Source organism: Oryctolagus cuniculus, chromosome 19 (genome assembly GCF_051225735.1).
Source record: "Oryctolagus cuniculus isolate XC-2025 breed Fujian yellow rabbit chromosome 19, ASM5122573v1, whole genome shotgun sequence".
Lineage (NCBI taxonomy): Eukaryota > Metazoa > Chordata > Mammalia > Lagomorpha > Leporidae > Oryctolagus > Oryctolagus cuniculus.
This window is the reverse complement of record NC_142885.1, coordinates 22,605,432-22,625,694: the sequence shown is the minus strand read 5'-3', so window position 1 is coordinate 22,625,694 and position 20,263 is coordinate 22,605,432. Positions and strand designations below refer to the sequence as shown.

Sequence of the window (20,263 nt, the reverse complement as noted above, 5' to 3'; positions counted from 1 at the left end):
TGTCAGGCCGAGGTGCACCTTCCGTTCCTAATTTGATGAATTGTTTTTTAGTATCGCACAAGTCACGGGAGTTTTTGTGGAATAGGTTTTCTGTGTCTGTCGGGATAGTTGCGGGTTTTCCCCATGTTTGGTCTGTTCTGTGATAGATTGATTTTGTATGGTAGGCATCCTTGCATTTCTGGAGTAACTCTGAGTTGCGCACAGTGTGCTAAGCTTTGGTTGTGCTTCTGGATGGCGTCTAGTCATATTTTGTTGAGGCATATGACACATTCATGACGAATATTTGTGTGCCATTTTCTTTGTGATGTGCTTGTTTGTGATGTTGGGATAATGCTGGTCTGATGGAATGAAATGGAAGGCTTTTCCTCTTCATCCCCTTTTTGGGAGGGTGTGCGAATCACGGATTTTAATTATCTTTTAAGTGGAGTTCTCACCTGTGGAGCCATCTGGTCCTGGACTTTTCTTCTTGTCTTTTTTTGTTTGTCTCTGTTTCCGTGCAACTACAGTCTCTTTTCAAATTATAAGTGTATTCAGAGTTTCTTGTTTTACTGTATTCAGTTTTAGCGGTTTGCGTCTTTCTGAGAATCAATCCACTCTATCTAGGTTGACCAAATCCCCGTGCCTGGTTTTTCCCTAGTATTTTTGGTTTATTATTTTGGCAAGGTTGGTAGTGATGTCCTCTCTGTCCTCTCTGTTGTCCAGTCATTTGAGTCTGTTCTCCTTTTTTCCCCTGCTTCCTCTTTTGTCAGTTTCACTGAGTTTTCAAGAACTGTATTTTGGTCTCACTGAATGTCTTTTGTGATATTTTCTATGCCATTGACTTTATTTGCATTTGAATCATTTTCCTGCTTCCAGTTTCTTAAGATTTACTTTGCTGTTCTAGTGTTTGAAGGTAAAATTGGGTTTATGGGTCCGATGTCTGTATTCTGTAATATATACCTGTAGAGCAATACAATTTCTCATGTGAAGTTGGTCCTGTCAACATGGAAAACTGTATGGGTGTACCCACTACTGGGAACATATTGAAGGAAATGAAATCATTGTGTAGACAGAGAGGCTTTCACAGGCCTATGCTTATTGCAGTAGGATGCACAATAGCCAGGCTATGCAGTCTGCAGACGCATGTATGGTGTCCATAGCCCGTAATGTCTTTATTCAGTCTTGAGGGGATCGGCATTTTGGCTGATGGTGTATCTTTGCTCTTGTGAATTGAGCTGTAGTAAATATGGGGGCAGAGAGAACTCTTTTTTTGTATGCTGATTTCATTCCCCTTGGGTGCATTCCCAGAGCTGGTGTGGCTGCCTCATATGCTACGTCTGTATTCAGATTTCTGACTTATCTCGATACTGTCTTCCACAGTGACAATACCAGTTCACATTCCCACCAGCAGTGGATTAGGGTGCCTTTTCCCTCACATGCTCAAGGCCATTGTAGAAATGATTTGCATTTCCCTGATGGCTAGTGATCCTTAGCATTTCTATATATGTTTGTTGGACATTTAGATTTCCTTTCTTTTTTTCTTTTTTCTTTTTCTTTTTTTTATTTAGTAAATATAAATTTCCAAAGTACAGTTTATGGATTACAATGCCCCCCCCACATAATTTCCCTTCCACTTACACCCCTCCCATCTCCTGCTCCTCTCCCATTCCATTAAGATTAATTTTCAATTATCTTTATATACAGAAGATGGATTCAGTATATATTAAATAAAGATTTCATCAGTTTGCACCCACACAGAAACACAAAGTGTAAAATAATGTTTCAGTACTAGTTATAGCATTATTTCACATTGGACAACGCATTAAGACAGATCCCACATAAGAAGTAAGGACACAGTAACTCCTGTTGTTGACTTAACAATTTGACACTCTTGTTTATGGTGTCAGTAATCTCCCTAGGCTCTAGTCATGAGTTGCCAAGGCTCTGGAAGCCTTTTGAGTTTGCCGACTTTGATCTCATTCCGACAGGGTCATAGTCAAAGTGGAAGTTTTCTCCTCCCTTCAGTGAAAGGTACGTCCTTCGTTGATGGCTCCGTTCTTTCCACTGGGGTCTCACTTGCAGAGATCTTTCATCTAGGTCTTCTTTTTTTTTTCCAGAGTGTCTTGGCTTTCCATGCCTAAAATACTCTCATGGGCTCTTCAGCCAGATCCAAATGTCTTAAGGGCTAATTCTGAGGCCAGAGTGCTGTTTAGGACATCTGCCATTCTACGAGTCTGCTGTGTATGCTGCTTCCCATGATGGATCGTTCTCTCCCTTTTTGATTCTATCAGTTAGTATTAGCAGACACTAATCTTGTTTGTGTGATCCCTTTGACTCTTAGACCTATCAGTGTGATCAGTTGTGAAGTGAAATTATCACTTGGACTAGTGAGATGGCAGTGGTACATGCCACCTTGTTGGGATTGAATTGGAATCTCCTGGTATGTTTCTAACTCTACCATTTGGGGCAAGTCAGCTTGAGCATGTCCCAAATTGTACATCTCCTCCCTCTTATTCCCACTCTTATATTTAACAGGGATCAATTTTCAGTTAAAATTTAAACCCCTAAGAATAATTGTGTGTTAATTACAGAGTTCAACCAATAGTACTAGAACAAAACAAAAAAATACTAAAATGGATAAAGTATTACATTGTACGTCAATAGTCAGGACAAGAGCTGATCAAGTCACTGTTTCTCCTAGATTGCCTTTCTTGAAATATGCCTGTGGAAGCCTTTTGCCCATTTCCTGAGTGGTTGGTTTGTTTTGCTGTAGTTGAATTTTTTGAAAGTTTCTTGTAGTTTAGTTTATGCTTTATCAGTTGCATACTTTGCATATAATTTCTCCCATTCCGTTAGTTGCCTCTTTACTTGGCTGAGTGTTTTCTTTTGCAGGGCAGAAGCTTCTCCATTTTTTTTTTTTTTGGTGTCCTCTTGTATCTCTCTCTTTAATCTTTTGTGATTCCCAGATGTTGAACATCCTTGGTTAAATTTATTCCAAGCTTTTTATTTTCTTTGTAGCTATGTGAACGGGATTGGTCTTTGAATTCCTTTCTCAGCCATGACATTGTCTGTGTATACAAAAACTTGATTTTTTATCCTGGCTCATTACCTAACTCTACTCTGAATTTCAATAGTCTCTTAGTGGAGTCTTTTGGATCTCCTATATATAGAATTATGTCATCTGCAAATACGGATAGTTGGACTTCCTCCCTCCCAATTTGTATCTACAATGAGAAATTAGAGAAGAAGTACCAACATGATCGTGTGCATGTAGAAAATGTGAATAGTGACCTCAGATGCTACCTTTCTGTATTCTCTCTTGCTTTGTGGGACATGTGATTTGGCCTGTTTCCAACATGATCCGTACTTTAAATGCAGGGCTAGACTGTGCAGGGTGGTGTCTGGGAAGTAGACCTGTGTTCCATGGAGAACTCTGTAGATCACAGGTGTTTCAAGTCCTTGTGTGAGTGGGTACATAAGTGTCTGAATAAATAAATTACAAAGATTTCCTCATGCGTAAGTCAGAGATAATGCCACACAGAATGTTTGTAAGGAAGAAGAGAATGAATGGGTACTAGAATCTTTTCTAAGACTGATTTAAATTCTTTTTCAAATTCTGTGTCTATTTGGTATGCAATACCTATAGTATCAGTTTGTAAATAAACTCTAGTAGTTGGCCTGTATTTTATTTACAGCTATGTCTTCCTTTTTTAATTTTTACTTTTTCTTAAATATTTATTTATTTGAAATTCAGACATATACACAGAGAGGATGGGAGGCAGAGAGAGCGAGAGAGAGAAAGAGAGAGACAGATACATAGGTTTTCCATCTGCTGTTCCACTTCCTATTCGGCTGCATTGGCCAGAGCAGAGGAGATCTAAAAGCAGGAGCCCGGAACCTCCCCGTGGTCTCCTTCATGGGTACAAGGGCACAAGGAGTTGGGCCATCTTCTACTGCCTTCCCAAACCACAGCAGAGAGCCACATCAGAAGTGCAGCATCCAGGACTCGAACTGGCACCTAGATGGGATGCGCGATGTGGGTGGTGGCTATAGCCACTACCCCACAATGCCAGATCCTCCAGAAGCCATTGCCCATGGAATGCTGCTGTCTGCTAACATTGCTGGGAAAGCAGAGGGAGAAGGCCCAAGGTCTTAGGACTCTGAACCCAGAATTGAGCACCGGATAAAGTCCCTGGCTTCTGCTTTGGCCTGGCTGAGCCTTGGCCTTTGTAGTCACCTGGGGGGTGAACCCCCAGATGGATGATCACTCAGAGGGAGAAAGAGTGCTCACGATGCTGCTTGTACTGCTGCTCTCCCCAAACAGCAGCGAGGGCCAGCGCTGGTCCAGGCAGAAACCAGGAGGCAGGAGCTCCATTCAGGACTCCCACTAGACAGGGTGACTGGGTCCAGAGTGCCTGAGCCGTCAGTGGCTGCCTCCCTGGGTCACAGCCTGATGAGGCAGGAATGGAAGTGGTCCTGGGGCATCAGGGCGTAGCTGCATCCCTTGGTGCCCTGTTGGTCACCGGTGAGGAGTGTGCCTGTGCCAAACACTGTGACCCAGAAGTGCACCCGCAGGTGCATCTGTTTCTTCTGCACGGTGCTCCGGTGGGAGTCAGTGTCGTGTCTGCCCCAGCTCAGAGCTTGTGCAAGCCCTGAGTTGCTGATTTCGATGCTGGTGGCTGAGCCTGAGGAGATACAGTGCCTCTCCCCCCCACCCCCCCAGGGTCAAGCCAGGATTAGGTGAAACTGTGGTGAGGCAGCCACTCAGTTATCTTGTGCTTCTGGAACTTTCTAGGCACAGTCCTCTTCTTTGGCCCCTCTGAAAGACTACACCTCACGTCTGGATTCCTGTGTCAGAGGAACGGAAAGGCTCTTTCTGTGGAGAGTTTGGCATGGTGGCCTTCCTGTCACTGGGTAGGAGGGGCCCGGGGGACAGTGAGTGGGGAGGGTGTGTATGAGGGGTAGCTGAGATAGAAGGTGGAGAAGAATGGGTGTTAAGAGGAGGCTGGAGGAGAGAGGAAGGGGGGAGAATGAAAACGTGGCATGAAGGTGGGGAGGCAAGGAAGGGAGGGGCAGAAACCCGTGTGGGGGAGAGGAAAGGGAGGGGGAGAGTGACAGGAGTGCTGGTGGGCGTGTGTGGTGGGGGGGATTGGGAGAGGTAGAACTTTTCCCACAGGCCTGGTTCTGTCTTGGGGGTTTTCTGTCCCTGGCCGGAAGTAGCCTTTGCCGCGTCCTTGAGAGGAGGACTTGACCCACACAGCCTCTCTTTTCCAGGTTGTTCTGAAGTATAAGGTGTGTGTGCAGGAAAACGGGGGCACGGGGCGCTCTAATTAATTGGCACATAATCCAGTGAATTTTCACAGGCTGCACACACGAAGGAGAAAGCAGAAGCTTAGAGAAACACCAAGAATCCCTCTGTGCTGTGTTCCAGCCTGTCCCAAGATTCTGACACCTCATAGTAAGTACTGAATATTTTTTCTATTTAAATACTAATTTGAAAGGCAGAATTATAGATGAGGAGGTGTAGGAGAGATCTTCGTGTATGGGTTCATCCCCCAGGTGACTACATTACCAGGGCTGGGCCAGGCGGAGCAGAAGCCAGGTACTTTATCCAGTACTCCAGAGTGGGTTCAGGGGCCCAAATCCTTGGGGTGCTTCCTCTGCTTTCCTAGGTGTTTGAGCATACAGCTGGATCACAAGTGGGAACAGCCTGGGAGTGCGGGAGTGGCAGACAGAACAGTGGCATAGTGGATGAAGCTGCCACCTGTAGTACCAGCATCCCATATGGGTGTCTTCCTTCTCTATGATACTTTTCTCTCATTCCCCCCCCCAGCAGAACTAAGTATCCAGAGCTTCTGTAACACACTACCTATACATGTAAATTGCTTACCCATTTCATCACCATTTATTTGCTAAATATCTATATTCTGTATAAGACTGTGAGCTTGTCCAGGGCAGGACTTTGTCTCTCTGCTTTCATTCCTGTAGTCCCTGATACACAGTTGGAATTCAGCTTATGCAGAACTAACAATGCACTCACTGTTGGATCTTGGGACAGGAACTGTTGGTTATAGAAAGGTCTGTTTACAGGAATAAAGGTAGAAGGGACAAGAAAGGATGTTTAAGAGAATCAGCATTAATGAAGCACTTTCAGCGGTCAGGCTTCTTAATGTACCATTGTCTCATTTCTAAATAACAACACAAGGAGGGGAAGCAAGAGTTTAATTATACAACATTGTCCTGTCTAATCCTCTTCAAAGCTCTGTGAGGAAGGCACCACTGATACCCTTTTAAATATGAGTTAAGGGCCAGTGCCACGGTTCAATAGGCTAATCCTCCACCTTGCAGCACTGGCACACCAGGTTCTAGTCCCGGTCGGGGCACTGGATTCTGTCCCGGTTGCCCCTCTTCCAGGCCAGATCTCTGCTGTGGCCTGGGAGTGCAGTGGAGGATGGCCCAAGTGCTTGGGCCCTGCACTCATGGGAGACCAGGATAAGCACCTGGCTCCTGCCTTCAAATCAGCGCGGTGCGCCAGCCGTGGCAGCCATTGGAGGGTGAACCAATGGCAAAAGGAAGACCTTTCTCTCACTGTCCACTCTTCCTGTCAAAAACAAAATATGAGTTAAAGGAAGTGGGAACCAGCCCTAGTCCATATATAGAGATCAGTGAAGTTCCAGTTTAAATCATGCTGTGCTTGCCCCAGAGTTGTGTCCCTCCTTCGGTTGGAACCTCAGCTTCCAGTAGTTCCAGAGTTGGGGTATCAGAGAGGTGGTAGCTGGTGAAAACCAGTGCTCCTAGTCTTTGGGCTTGTCTTTGTGTGCAGCATAACTATAGGGACTTGAGCTGTGTCACTAAGGACCCTTCTTCCTAATGCTATGGCCTCATGCTGTGATTTGTTAATATAGGTCTTGTGTCCTGGTACACACCAGTGGGGAGTCTTGAGCTGTTGGGAGAGTCTGAGGAGGACACCTTGCCACCCTGGGACTGGAACTGACTTTAAGAGGGACCCTGAGGTATGAAAGGAGATTTGCTGGTAGGGTTAGGACCAGAGGGTTTGAGGAATCCTCAAGGTCCCTGGTGATTAGACTTTTTTTTATTATTCTTTATTATTTATTTCAAAAGAAGAAAGAAATATTTCATGCGTTAGTTTACTTCCCTAATGCCCATAACAGCTGGAAAGGTATGTAAAGCCAGGGTCTGGGAACTCAATCCCAGTCTCCTATGTGAGTAGCAAGAATGTAAGTATTTGAGCCATCACCTGTTGCCTCCCAGGTTGTAGTAGTAGGAAGCTGGAACCAGGACTTCAGCCAGGACTTGATCCTGGGTACTCTAACATGGGCTGTGGGGATTCCAGTAGTGGCTTAGCTGCTATACCAAAAGCCCATCCCTGAATAGTTCTTCCTTCAAAGTGTGGCTGGCTACTTGTGAGGGGTTTACCTCACCACTGCTCACTGGGCCTGCTGCACAATTTTGTGAGCACCTTGTTCCAAAGGCAGCGGTAAAGTGCCACTAAAGATACTAAAACATAAAGCTCTTTCCTTTCTTCCATGTATCTCCTTGGCTCAGACTCATGTTCTTTTGACTCGCTTACAAAACATAAGTTCAAAGATAAAATTTTGAGGCTTTTTAAGACACCACCAGCAGAGGCTTAAACCCAGTGCAGGCCCTTCTGAGTGTGTGACTGTTCCTATGTGACTATGTAGGCTGCACGCCCATGAGGTTATCCCTGGCTGCTGAGTATAACCCATTGGCTTTAATCCATCCAGGTCTAGTCATAGGATCTCCAGGGCACCTGGGCAGACTTAATGTCTTATTAAGTCAGCTCCCTGAGGATTGTGTGGACTAGCTAGTCATACTGTCTCATGATCAAACTCCTTGATTTTCTTAGAGACCTCTTTTCCAGCTAGGGCTGGTATCTTTTTCCAGTGTAAGGCTCCTCATTCCTGGCCTTGAGCACTGAGAGGAACTGGAATGCTGCTGTGGCAGAGACCTCCTATAGGTTCTCTGAGCATTCTGAGTCCCCACGACTCTTCTTAGTGCTTCTGTGGTACCACACTGTCAGAACTGTGTTCACAAATGAGTCAGGGGACAGTCTGTCTCTGCTGTATTCCTGCTCTGAGCCTGGCAATCAAATTTCACACAAGGCCGATGACAGAAATGTTGCATCCAGGCTGGTGCCATGGCTCACTTGGCTAATCCTCCACCTGTGGCGCTGGCACCCCGGGTTCTAGTCCTGATTGGTGTGCTGGATTCTGTCCTGGTTGCTGCTCTTCCAGTCTAGCTCTCTGCTGTGGCCCGGGAAGGCAATGGAGGATGGCCCAGGTGCTTGGGCCCTGCACCCACATGGGAGATCAGGAGGAAGCACCTGGCTCTTGGCTTCAGATCAGCGCAGCACGCCGGCCATAGCAGCCATTTGGGGAATGAACCAACGGAAAATGAAGACCTGTCTGTCTGTCTGTCTCTCTCTCTCTCTCTCTCTCACTCTCACTGTCTAACTCTGCCTGTCAAAAAAAAAAGTTGCATCCAGAACAGCCCCCTTATAACTAAGGTCACCTTAAGAGCTCCACAAATGGATCTTGGACAGGAGGTCAGGACTTTATGTGCAACTTGAACTTTTCCTTCCTTGGGAAGTTTACTGCCCCAACCCCCAGGACATGTTCTGAGCTGCTTGGTCCTAGATGTAGAGGCTCTGGCCTCTGGAAATGTTGTACTGAGTTGACCTCTGAGTTTCCAGATGCCAGAAAACATGTAACAGAGCTCCCTGGATCTGTGTGACCACTTGTATATCCAACTGTGATCACAGACCCGCATGGTGGATTTATGAGTGCTGCCTCAGGGTGGAGCTGAGTGCTTCCTCCTGGGACTGCATGATCTTCCTTGGATTCCAGGGTGGCACAGCAACCCATGGTGCTCTGGAGGCTCTCGCTGAATCTGTGTGTAGCTTAGTAGGTAAAACTGTGTCTTTTCACTAGTATGGAGCAGAGTCTCAGAAGGACAAGGGGATGGTCCTATAAGAAATTGATGCTGGGGCCGGCGCTGTGGCACAGCAGGTTAAAGTCTTGGCCTGCAGTACTGGCATCCCATATGGGTGCCACTTCATGTCCAAGCTGCTCCACTTCTGATCCAGCTCTCTGCTAAGTCCTGGAAAAGCAGTAGAAGATGGCCTGAGTCCTTGGGGCACTGCACCCATTTGGGAGACCCAGAAGAAGATTCTGGCTCCTGGCTTTGGATCATCTCAGCACTGGCTATTGCAGTCATGGGGGAGTGAACCAGCTGTTGGAAGACCTCTCTCTCTCTCTCTCTGGCTCGACCTCTCTCTAACTTTTTCAAATAAAATAAATCTTTTTTAAAAAATAACTTAATGCTAATGGGTGCATTTGTTCTAACTTGGAAAGGAAATTTCATTCCTCTGCTTCAAGTCAGCTTGCAATTCAGGAAGGGCAGCATTTTGGTGCATTTGGAGAATCTTTAGGCTTCTTGCTTCTTCTCTGCTGGCCTCTCCCTTGTAAATTATCAGGTAGCATCGTTCTTTGCTCTGGTAGGATCCGTATTTTTAAAATTTATTTGACAGATAGAGTTAGGGAGAGAGAGAGAAAGAGAAAGGTCTTCCTTCTGTTGGTTCACCCCTCAAATGGCCACCATGGCTGGAACTATGCCAGTCCAAAGCCAGGAGCCAGGTGCTTCTCCAGGTCTCCCATGCAGGTGCAGGCACCGAAGCACTTGGGCCATCCTCCACCGCCTTCCCGGGCTACAGCAGAGAGCTGGAACCAAAGAAGAACAGCCAGGACTAGAGCCCGGCACCCATACAGGATGCCGGTGCCACAGGCAGAGAATCACCCAAGTTAGCCACAGCGCCGGCCCCCGGATCCATCTTTAAAGCCGTGTTTTTTCTCTTCTTCATGAGAATACTTCAGAAAGTTAATGGAAAATGGAATCAAAAGATAACTTTATTTTGGTGTAAAATTTTTTAAACCCATGCATATTTCTTGTAACACATATTTTCTATATAATGTTTGCAGATCCCTCGTTTATCATAACAAGTCTTTACAAATTTTTTGTCATTGTCTTGTTTCTTTAGTTATTAGGAATAAATTATTTTTGTTAGGTTGAAATTAGCCTATTTGAATTAGTGTCAGATCTCATTTGCTGTGAAATAAAGAATTACTTTATGGATAATGAAAGCAATTTAATGATGTGGTGTAAAGGAGAAAACAGTATTACTCAAGCTGTTAACACCAGGGGACTTCTCGCTGACCTCTTACAGTGCCCTGCAGACTGTACATTATTGCACTCTTGAGGATCCAGGGCTGAAGTCTGGCCTGAAGGTATTTTAGAGAATTCTCCATGTGGAAAAGTCGTAAAAAGGCAGAGGAATATAATTAGCAATAAATGAGAAGGCAGAAGAGACTTCTAGAATTGAATGGACCACAAGGTTTGCTGGGATGTTTTGAGCAGTACAGCACTAGGTAGTCTGTACTGGGCACCAGAAACAATCACTACAGCCTTGTGAAATTAAAAACTCTATGAAGTTCTGCAGAATGGTGTTTGAGACTCACTATAGGACTCAACCTACAAGGAATGCAGATGAGACAGAGCATCTCTGACCTTAACAGTGGCGGTCTTTACTTTCCTTTTATATTGCTGTAGCAACCTTAAAATGCCTTTTTTTAAAAACCTGAGGAAATGTATCTGGAAAGTCTTTTTGGTCATCTTTTGTTATCAGTAAATTCACCATCTTAAGTTTGTTATAACTTACTGAACCTGTGGTACTAGGAACTAGATAGAACTTTGCAGCATTAGACTACAATTTGCTGCTTGCTCAAAACCAAGGGAGTTGGAGCTTACCCAGCATAATTAGAAATGTACCCTCTATTTGAAGCCTTGGCAAGAACCATAATTTAGGATTGTGGCTGTGTGTCACTGGTAGAACGTGTTGTTCAGTCCTGAGTTTGGACACCTTGTTTGTATATGACAGAAAAATAGCTTTCAGAAACTTCCTGGTGGATAAAGTATCCTTTTCACAATCTGGTAGTTTCACTGCTTTTTTCTAAAGGTTTAATTTTCCCTTCAAGTGCAGGCATGTTCATTTTATCAAAGCTGGCATTTTCTCTTCTTTAAAAATAAATCTTGAGTATTCTGAAGAAATTTTCCAAACCACTAGGGTATATAAAAGCATGTTGTGTGAGCATAATTACAAGGGTGAAATGCTTTGCTTTTGAGTAGCAATGGACCAATACTTGGTGTGATAAGAAACATAGCTTTTATTCCATTTTATGGTTGAAAGCCTGCTTACTACTGCTCCTGATCGTAATCTTAGTCCTTTTTGTCAAATGGATTTAGAGCCCACAGCACCTTTTTATCCACCTTCTCTCTGAAAAGCAGTGGGAGATAGAGCAAATTTTTTAGATTTATTTATTTATTTGTGAAGTAGGTTACAGACAGAGAGAGAGGTCTTCCATCCACTGGTTCACTCCGTAAATGGTTGCAATGGCCAGAGCTGAACCGATTCCAAAGCTGGAGTCAGGAGCTTCTTCAAGGTCCCCTGCATGGTTTCAGGGGCCCAAGAATTAGGCTATCTTCTGCTGCTTTCCCAGGCCATAAGTTTCACTTTTAATTCTTCCTATGGCTTTAATTTAGCTACCTGGGAACCCTGAGCAGGGGATAGGACAAGTGTTCCCAGCCTCATTCTATGGGTCAGGAATAAATAAAGCCTCAGGTAGTGGTTGCATTTGTTCATCTGGAACTTGATACCAGAGCCCAGAATTTTAGTTTCATAAATATTGAAGATTTTTGGCTCCAGAGTTTAAAAGTTCAGCATCTTTACTTGTCATTGTTCTGAATGTGATTTACTTGTCCCTAAAGTGTGCACATTACACAATTTATGATTTAATAAGTGGAAGTTGAAAAAAAGAAAATGGAAGTTAGCCCTCAGTTCTGTTTGGAGATGTCCGAAACACTGGTGACAGTTGGGTGTGTCCTCTTACAGGTGCTTTCCCTGCCTTAAAGTGTGTGTGGGGGAGTGTGGGGGTATATTTGTGTGTGTACTGTGCTCACATGCACATAGAAATGACTTTGTGCAGAACTGTGTTCTTAATAGGATGGTTTTCCATCTTCCTTTTTATACTTGACAGTAGAGTAATTTTTGTATCATTATAAACATACAGATCAAATTCTCTTCAGTGACTGTATAAGATTACATTTTATTCCAACACAAATGGTTGCTATCTTGTGTGATAATTCTGATTTTTTACCATTAAAATAATGCTGGAGTGAGAAACCTGGAATATCCATACCTGAGTATCCCTTGAACTGTTTTGATGACCTGTATTATCTGAGAATCACTAGGTCAAGTACATTCCTGTTTAAAATGTTGCTAGGTCCTTCTGAATTATCCTCCAGGATTGCATCCGTCTAGACTTCCACAAACAGTGTGGTAAATCTCCTGTGTTTTCCATCAACACTGGGTCTTTTATAATTCACATTCCTTTCAGTGAATCATCTCTGCTTCAACACAAGACATTTGGAAGGGAAGAGCTGTCCTTCCATCATTCCCTGTTGGTACACCAAGGGCAGGCGGTGTAGAGGAGTCCATTAAAGCTAACAGGGAAGTGAGCATCTGTTAAGCTAGAAACAAAGGTGTTTGGCTTCCATTCCTGTTTATTAATGCAGATAGTGGTTATGGAAGGAAGTATGTTACTGGCCAGGGACCCTGGGAATAGCATGATAAACAAGACCATGCTCTGCCTTCACGAGCTTGCATTTTAGACTGGGTCAGTCTTGAGCACTTCCAGTAGAATATAATGTCAAGTGTGGTGAAGACTTCAGATGAAAAATAAAGCAGAGAAAAGGACAAGGGAGGAGGTGTGTGGGGCGAGACCAGGTGCAGGAGAGGCTGCCACTCGGATGGTCTTGGAAGGTTCTCTGCTGATGGGACTCTTGAATAGAGACCCACGTGCAGTGAAGTCTGAGCCCCACTGATAACCTGCAGAAGGCCCCATCCTGCTGGAGCTGGCAATAGCAAGCACAGAAGGCCTGAGAAAAGAGCCAGTCAGGCAGGTTCCAGAAGAAACCCCAGAGCTGCACTGACTTTTGATTTGCTAGAGGAAGATAATTGAGCTACTTACTTTCTTTGTTGAATGCCGTGTTCAGGCGAATGAAACCTTGAACCACATATGTGAGTCTTTGAAGGAGTGAAGCTGTTCATGTACAGTAGCCCTTGAACTACTAGATCACAGCATTTAACCACTAGACAGCAAGTCAGCATTCTGCATAATGAAGTGGCATTGCATGCCAGCTCTTTCACTACCAGAAGGATGACTTTGTTGAAATATACACAGGAGTTGAACAGACCTCTGCACCTTCAGTGTGGAAAAGACTAGAGCAGTACACTCTTGTGCCTAACTGCCTTTCATTCTGCCTCTTTGTGTTGGACATGATTAAATGTGCTTTCAAAGCTCTGGTGCTCACAGCTGAAAACAAAGTAGGTTGGTGGGCAGTCACAGACAGCACTGTCCAGTCACCAGGCCAGGTAGTTTCTCCTTAACCACTGTGCCAAATGCCCTACTCCACCCATTATTAACTCTAGTCCTTTCAGAGTTATTGGCTATGTTATAAAATTTCTAGATTTCTAAGGGGTTTTGTAAATCTTTAAAGTAAAAAATAAGAACATGTGTTGCTGCCGTTGTGGCTTAGCTGGTAAAGCCGCACCCATGATACCAGCATCCCATATGGACACTGAGTCAGAGTCTCAGCTACACTTCCAATCCAGCTGTCTGCTAATGCACTTGGGAGGGCAGCACAAGATAGCCCAAGTGCTTGGGCTCCTGCACCCCCGTTCCTGTCTCCTGGCTTTGTTCTGGCACAGTCCTGGCTGTTGTGGCCATTTGGGGAATGAACTAGTGTATGGAAGACCTCTCTCTTTTTTTTTTGTTTTTTTTGTTTTTTTTGTTTTTTTGTTTTTTTTTTTTTTTTTGACAGGCAGAGTGGACAGTGAGAGAGAGAGACAGAGAGAAAGGTCTTCCTTTGCCGTTGGTTCACCCTCCAATGGCCGCCGCGGCCGGCGCGCTGCGGCCGGCGCACCGCGCTGATCCGATGGCAGGAGCCAGGAGCCAGGTGCTTTTCCTGGTCTCCCATGGGGTGCAGGGCCCAAGCACCTGGGCCATCCTCCACTGCACTCCCTGGCCACAGCAGAGGGCTGGCCTGGAAGAGGGGCAACCGGGACAGAATCTGGCGCCCCGACCGGGACTAGAACCCGGTGTGCCGGCGCCGCTAGGCGGAGGATTAGCCTAGTTAGCCGCGGCGCCGGCCGACCTCTCTCTTTCTCTGTCTCTCCCTCTCTATATGTAACTCTGCCTTTAAAATAAATGAAATGTTTAAAAGAACCTTTATCCATTCAAAGAAAGCCTCAAGTAGAAAGAAAAAGAATCTTGCAGACCCACGGTATAAACTGACCTAAAACCTTGACTGAAATTTTTGTTGAAGTTTGCTGATAGTGTTCTTCAGAAGTGACACATACTGACTGTGTGAAGTGAGCTGATTGATATTCTTGAAACTGTGTAAAAATTAATCTGCTGGTTTTTACATGATGTACCTGTTATACCCCTGAGCTACTCAAGAGCTGTTGGGTAGAGATGTTATTACTGCAAAGTGGTCACACTGCACAGCTCCCATGGGCACCATTACACTCTGTGACTGGCACTTCCAGGGCTAGTGCTGTGCACACCTGGGAAGCCTTACCCACAGGTGGTGTGGTATGCGCACAATGTCTACATGATGGTTCTCTCTTCGTTTAGATGGTTGGTAGGGTTCCATTAGTACACAGTCCCTCAACTTGTGACTTTTCAATTCAGTGTTGCTCACTAACAATTGCAGCCCTGAGGGGTTGCCCACTTTTCCAGAGATAAGGACAGGCCTAACCTTGCCTCCTGGAACTTTCTCTGAGTTATAAACTTCTTAGAGTTATTATACAACCTTGACATTTTGTATTTAATGGTGTATTTTTAAGCAGAGGTATCTTATAAGCATAGTGCAGCAATCATAGACTTATTTTTATTATTCTTTTTTTTATTAAGGAGGAGGGAGTAAAGCATTGTTGGTCAGTGCACATGGTGCTTAATGTGGAGTCTGGAGGTGGAGATGGTGTTTTCTTACTTCTATAGTTTCTGATTTCCAACTATCTCCAAGAGGTAAACACTAGAATTAGGTCTAGGCTGTGGTTCTAGATGGTATGGCTCTGTTTTAAATTTCATCTCACAGCTGCTTGGCATCAAGATTTCCAGCTTTCCAAGGCTGGCCACACATTTAAAGCAAGCATCTAAACCAGTTGTTAGAGGAAAAGATACAGCCATGGTAACGATGACACTAAATGAATCATTTGTGTGATATCTGACACCTCATCAACTAGTTGAAATATCTATGTGTTTTCTTGTTTTCTGAAATAAAAATAATTTAGACTTACTGAAACTATACGTTTCATTCCTTCCACATATGAGACAGTCTATTTTCTGACTCATTGGGCTTCTAAAATTCTGTGGTTAGGGGCTAGTGTTGTGGTGCAGTGGGTTAAGCCACCACCTGTAATGCCAACTTCCCATACTTGTTTTCTTTCTGTAATCCAGTAGATGAAAAAAAGCCACCACTCCCAATACATGAGTCATATAAAAACAATTTCACTTTATTTGAACACTCTAAGGAGAAAAAGCAGATGAGTATGCACTGTACCCAAAGAGAAAAACTGTCAAATTTTAGATCGAATGTTGGAATAAATTCCATGACAAAAGTGAAACAAACAATCGACTTGTGGCCCCACTGCACTGGAGCCTGGCTTCACTGCCTACTTGGGACAAACAGCAGGAGCTCAGGAGAAGCCTGGAGCCACACCCCCTGTGCAAGCCTACACAGGCTTGGTCTTTGTTTTCTGATTGGTGGGAGCCTGGAGGTAATCCAATCAGACTTGATGTATGCCATTGAATACTGAGTTTATAAAAAGGGTACTCAGTGCTGCTGTTTCCCTTTTCTCTTCTTGGTGTCCAGCATCGTGGAGTTCTTCATTGGAACATGTGCTAAGCCATGGCCCTAAGAACAAGGAGGTGAGCAGCCAAGAGCAATACCTGCAGGGAGGGCCGGGAAGCTGGTGTCAAAGGAGTGGCAATGGATTCAACAGGACCCTCAGGTTTGTCCATCCTTGCCTGGTGAGTCTTCTTGAAATGCTTGTGCATATCATTCATATATTTATATATTATAAATTTAATATCATATGTGCTAAATAGATTGTAAATTGTATATTGTAAAACGTATATGTACTAGGGGTATCACATACAGTTCCAGGAGGTGTGAGCCTACCTGGCTGAATTCTGATGCCAGGGTGGGTGAACCAGCAGCAGGTGAGTCACCTTCTTTTGGGTGGGTGATTTAGATGCCCAGCGACTGTGTTAATTTCCAGGTCTCTTGTTTCATTTTCTGGATTTATAGTTTTACTTAGTGGATAGGAGCTGAGAAAATGGATCTGGTCATCCAGCAAGGAGGTTCCTGCTCACAGGCTTTGCTTCCTGGTTTTCCTAATTTGCTAAGATTGTTTATCTCAGTTTGCATTGAGGGTTCTCCAACACAGCAGTGATAGCATTAACTGGTACACCCAAAACAATGGCTTAATAAGTGTCCTTCCCCCACTGAATTCTAATCCTGTCTCTGTGATATCCAGTGTTTCCCTAATTTTATGAAAAAGTTCCTGAGGAATATATTCTTATATTGTAATGAATGCAGTTATAAGGGGAGACATATCATGTAAAATTTACATAGTCCAGTCATATTATTGCATTAACTAAGCATATGGGGACTCTGTTTATCATCAGAGGCACCTAGATCCCAGGGCTCTGGGTCCATTTGGGGGGTTTTCTGTGCCTGGCCAGAAGTAGCCTTGGCTAGCTGCGTCTGTCGAAGAGGCCTTGACTGACAGCCTCTCTGCTCCGGGTTGTTCGGCAGCATAAGGGATGTGTGCAGGAACACGGGGACACGGGGCGCTCAAATTAATTGGCACGTAATCCGGTGAATTTTCACAGACTGCACACACGGAGGAGAAAGCAGAAGCTTAGAGAAATGCCAAGAATCCCTCAGTGCCCTGTTCCAGCCTGCCCCAAGATTCTGACACCTCACAGTAAGTACTAGATATTTTATTCTATTTAAAGAATGGTTTGCAAAGCAGAGTTCTAGATGAGGCAGTGGGGGAGAGATCTTCAGGGTATGGGTTCACACTGCAGGTGGCTATAATGGCTGGTGGTGGGACATGCTGAAGCTAAAGCCATGTACTTTATCTAGTACTCCAGTGTGGGTTCAGGAACCGACGTCCTCGGGCAACTTGAGTTTGTGTAACACACTACCTGTATATTTAAAGTGCTTACCCCTTTTATCACCATTTATTTGCTAAATACCAATATCACGTATAAGACTGTGAGTTTGTCCAGGGCAGGACTTTGTCTCTCTGCTTTCATTCCTGCAGTCCCTGGTACACAGTTGGAATTCAGCTTATGCAGAACTAACAATGCACTCACTGTTGGATCTTGGGACAGGAACTGTTGGTTATAGAAAGGTCTGTTTACAGCAATAAAGGTAGGAGGGCCAAGAAGGGATGTTTAAGAGAATCAGCATTAATGAAGCACTTTCAGTGGTCAGGCTTCTAAATGTACCATTGTCTCATTTCTAAATAACAACACAAGGAGGGGAAGCAAGAGTTTTATTTAATTATACAACATTGTCCTGTCTAATCCTCTTCAAAACTCTGTGAGAAAGGCACCACTGATACCCTTTTAAATATGAGTTATAGGAAGTGGGAACCAGCCCTAGGCCATATATTGAGATCAGTGAAGTTCCAGTTTAAATCCTGCTGTGCTTGCCCCTCCTGGGCTGCAGGGTGTGGGCTAATGTGAGAGGTGAGTGTGTGAGGAGTGCAGGGAGGGTCCTGGAGGTGCAGTGCGACTTGCCTGCTGGGAGTGTCTCTGCAGGGCCAAAAGCCTTGACCTTTCAGGGTTGCCTGGATTTCAGCTTGGGCTGTCTGGAGTTGAGATTCTGAGGGCAGGAGTGTGGTGGGTCTTGCCAGTTCCTGCCTTCCTTCTCTGAGCAAAAAAGTAGCTAAGATGAGGCTGAGGGCCCTGTGAGTCCCTGCCCCACAGGCAGGTGCAGTGGGGGCCTGGGCTGTGCTTGCTAGCACAGGTGCCTCTGCCACACTTGATCTTGTGGCGGTTGCAGTGATTAGTAAAGTGGGTTCTTTGCAGACCCCTGGGAAGTGGCATTTCTCAGCTTCCCAGTTCCACGTGTGGTATGATGGCATGCCCCTGAGGGATCAGTGGGAACTATGCACAGGCATCTAAAGATAGGAGAAAATAGTGATTGTTAACTAGCCTCAGGCTGGCGGCTGTGCTGGGTTAGTGAGGAGTCCCCGGCCAACCCCCACAGCACCTTCAGGCAGAAGTGCTTTGTTCATCGCTGTGTTACTTTATTGCTTTCTGTCCCTGAGTTACAGCTACCCCGAATGGCTTAGAATTTTCTCAAGCATGTAATTAGAGGAGTGGCTGTGAATCTAGGAAACAGTTTGGTCTTACTAAGGTAATCATTAAAAGTCCCTGAAAAGCATTTGTAGGTCAATTTTTCACTATTTTTTGCTCACTGTTTCCTCCGGTTTGTTACTCCTCTTTGTGAATCGCCTCCCCGTACCTCCCCATGACATGGTCATCTTGGAATTCACTTTGGAAATGAAGAGCATGTCTACCTCTTTGGGTTCCACCTTGGTGAATGTCACAGGCAATCCCTTCTTTACCAGTTGGGCGGTTCCATGCATGGTACTTCATGAGTGCATGAACATTTTGTCTTGCTGAAGGAGGCTTGTTGGCAGTGAATACTGTGTATCAGTGCTTGTGAACCCTGCTTCCTCTGAGACCTTGGGACTGATTGGGGTGGTTGTGTGTGCCTGATTAATGACATTTCCCTCTTTCTCAACAAGGAGTGATACAGTTAGAAGCATACAGGCTTGGATCTGTTCACACCAAGCATTTTTAAACAAACTAGCCTTTCTAAAAAGTCCAGCATGCAGACCCTCCCAGTGAGGGTTGTGTACGTGAGATGAGGTTCTCTTGGCTCTGGTGTTTTGAGATGTTTGGACCTTGTGTCATCCGAGGACATTGGCATCCAACCATCTGGCATCCAACCATCTCAACAACTAATGAAATTGATCATTTTAGCAAACTTTTCTTATTTATTCATTTGTTATCTTTAGAACTCAAAAGTTTGGAGCTTTGCTTTAGTTTCAAATGATGCTTACCTTATTTCTAAGTCTGACAAAATGCATACAGACTCTCTCATTGAAATCAGATGCAGTTTAAGGGTCTGTTTTATAAGCTGTTTGATAGAACAGGTCTGTTTGTGTCTTCAATGAATGAAGAAAGGTGAAAATATTAAAAGATAAGACTGTCCTTTTTTTAAAAGTTTTCTTATTTCTTTGAATGGCAGAGTTAACAGAGAGAGGAGGAGAGACACACAGAGATCAACTGCTGGTTCAGTCCCCAAATGACCCCAATCGCCGGTATTGGGCCATGATAAAGCCAGGAGCTTCCTCTGGGTCTCCCATGTGGATGCTGGGGCCCAAGCACTGGGGCCATCCTCTGCTGCTTTCCCAGGTGCATTAGCAGAGATCTGGATTTGAAAGTGAATTAGCCAGTGGGTCTCAAACCAACACCCAAATGGGATGCCGCAGGCAGAGGCTTAACCTGTTGGGACACAATACCAGCCCCATGACAGTTTTTTATGTATGTCCATCAAAACCTATTTGAAACATGACAGCATGTTAACTGTCAGTTTTCAAAAAACCACATGCACAGAGGAACAAATGCACACACAGCACTGTAGCCAGGCAGCCACAGAGTGACACAGTCTCAAAGTCCCATGTGCACGCATGCAAGGCTGGCTGTGCTTGTTGGGTTTTCCAGCTTCCTGCGGAGGAGCAGTAATCCCCATAACTCAAGCCCAACCTCTTATTTCTTTGGGCTGGGGCAAGGGGATTCATGAGAACTAGATCAGAATGAATGCTAACTCACATTACTCATTAGCAGTTCTCTTTGGTGTATACCTTGGTTCCTTTATACCATTTTAAGGTGAACATTCACTAGCAGCACATGTGCAAAGTTGTGCAGCCAGCACTGGCATCTGATTCCAGAACTTTCTTCTTACTCCTCACCCCCCCAAGATACATCGTCGGCTGTCACAGACAACTTGACAAAAGTAAGCTGAATCCAGGAAC

At 44.7% G+C, this 20,263-nt stretch overlaps 1 long non-coding RNA gene across 1 annotated transcript in view; it reads left to right on the top strand.

Annotated features, from left to right (window-relative positions):
• LOC138843157 (uncharacterized) overlaps positions 1-17,131 on the top strand; it is a 33,408-nt gene extending 16,277 nt beyond the window's left edge. The window contains exons 2-6 of the long non-coding RNA XR_016226338.1: positions 4,775-4,893; positions 5,343-5,437; positions 6,885-6,992; positions 16,012-16,169; positions 17,037-17,131. This is a non-coding gene — a long non-coding RNA (uncharacterized LOC138843157). The remainder of the gene's footprint in view (positions 1-4,774; positions 4,894-5,342; positions 5,438-6,884; positions 6,993-16,011; positions 16,170-17,036) is intronic.
• Positions 17,132-20,263: the final 3,132 nt, after the last annotated feature.